Genomic DNA, 2,140 nt, shown 5'->3' with positions numbered 1-2,140 from the left:
GATGTTGTTATTATTTCATAATTGCTGTCTAAATGTAATGAATGTCTTCATTGTTTGATTAAAACATGGTGTTTATGGTTGTTAGATCATTGAAATGAATTATCATTGCAAAATACTTCTTGTTATATGTTTAAAAGGATAGTTTTGTTGGTAATTGAAATGAAAGATATAAAGAATAATATAAAATGAACATATTTATGAATGAATATACTCAACAATTCAAGATACATCATACTCAATACAACAAGATATTACAAAGTGACGACTGATTGTTATAGAATTTGTATTTTACCTACTTTTTATTTTATTTTATATTTTTAAGAGAAAATAATAGAAAACAGAATAATCTAATATGCAAAAATATATTACACCATTTTCATTTGATCATTTTATTTAGATTCATAATTTCTTCGCTTATTTTGGTTCCCGTATTCTTAATAATAAAAAAAACAGTGAATATAAAGAATAAGAAATAAAATCGATATTAACATAACATAATAATAAAATTAAATAATCATAAGATAAAGCTTGTATTTGTTTGTTGTATATAATTTATTTAAAATAAACAAATTATGAGAATTAATAATTGAAATATTACTGTAAAAATATAGTACATGAACATAAATTGAAATAATAATAATCAATTTCGTTATAAAATATATGTTAAGAATGTTATTGTACATTAAACAGAAGAATAATAATGTTAATAAATCAATGAATTTATTATAAAAATAAAAAATAATGTTAAATATGAAGAGAATACAATATTCAATGTTATTATAATGAAATAAATATCATTTTCATTTTATTGAATACTTAATAGTAATTAATGAATAAGATATTCTATTATTACAAAATAATGCATAATAAGTTTATAAATTTATTTACATTAAGAATATTACATTAATTTATGTTATAATCAACATCAAAGTACATAAATATAATCACAAATTGATATTTTTGAAAATATAATTTCATGTTTTAATAAAATAAAGATAAAAACATCAACAAATTATTAAACATCAAACATATATTTAGAGAAATAACAACAAATCATTTTAATTTATTGTTTGATTAACTGAAAATATTCAATAAATATACAGTATATAAAAATAAAAATAAATATTGTATGAAAATGGAGTAATGAGAAGAATTCGCTTGTAATTTTATTCTTAAAAAGAATATATTCAATATTTATCATAGAACCAAATCATTAAAAAATTGAATAAAAGTTCAAGTTGAGAATTTACTATGAAAGATGTGATTGTTATTGATACACCAAATCAAGAAACAAATATAGAGCATATTCTTCATTGTATGAAAAGAAAAGAGAAAATGAAGGAATTATTATTACATTAAATTTTATATCTGAAAGTATTTCACAAAACATCAAGATGTATATTAAAATGATTGTAATGAATATCATGTTAAAGATATTCTGGAAACATTTTATGTTGTGTTGACAAATTGTTTATGTTATATTCATAAGAAAATACTAGAAAAAACAATTTAAATAAAAAGGATATATTCAAAGAAGAAATTAAAAGAATAATGAAATAAATAACAAGGATTAAGAATAAGTTGAGATACAAATGTATTTTGATAATTTAAAACTAAGTATGTGTGTAGAAAATAGTGGAACAAAAAATAAAATAACAACTCATTTGAAATGTTCAAAGAAATTTACAAGAAATGATGAGAAGTTGCAAACAGAAAACAACATGATTAACAATGAAATAAATAGAACGTTAGAGAGAATATGTGATAGAATAAAGAAATGGTATAAAGAAATACAACCAAAAAGAAATAAAGATAACATCAAAATATTTTAATGATATTAAAGATTTTATTAATTTAGAAATTGGAATTAAAAGATTTCAAGGAAATATGAACGATTTCATTTTAATCCAATCCACTTAAATGAATATTCAAGAAATTTGTTTCCTAATATTGAAATATTTCATGTTTATAATATAAATGATGAAATATTTAATGATAGAATAATATTTAAAGAAATAATATGGTATAAATTTAATTATTCAACATACTACAAGAAAAGAATAATGAAATATATGCAAATATATAAAATATACAAAAGAATGTTATAAATAAATATAGCTAATATAATATCATTAGGAAG

General features: G+C 18.7%; 7 annotated features.

Moving 5' to 3' along the window:
* The first annotated feature begins 296 nt into the window (after positions 1-296).
* Positions 297-321: a sequence feature (AT_rich).
* A 114-nt stretch (positions 322-435) lies between these two features.
* Positions 436-511: a microsatellite.
* Positions 512-544: 33 nt separating this feature from the next.
* Positions 545-597: a sequence feature (AT_rich).
* Positions 598-693: 96 nt separating this feature from the next.
* Positions 694-920: a sequence feature (AT_rich).
* A 161-nt stretch (positions 921-1,081) lies between these two features.
* Positions 1,082-1,127: a sequence feature (AT_rich).
* Positions 1,128-1,820: 693 nt separating this feature from the next.
* Positions 1,821-1,857: a sequence feature (AT_rich).
* A 110-nt stretch (positions 1,858-1,967) lies between these two features.
* Positions 1,968-2,133: a microsatellite.
* The last annotated feature ends 7 nt before the right edge of the window (positions 2,134-2,140 follow it).

The sequence above is a fragment of the Entamoeba dispar genome, genomic scaffold, assembly GCF_000209125.1.
Source record: "Entamoeba dispar SAW760 scf_1105229459691 genomic scaffold, whole genome shotgun sequence".
NCBI lineage: Eukaryota > Evosea > Mastigamoebida > Endamoebidae > Entamoeba > Entamoeba dispar.
This window is presented reverse-complemented; position numbering and strand designations above follow the sequence as displayed.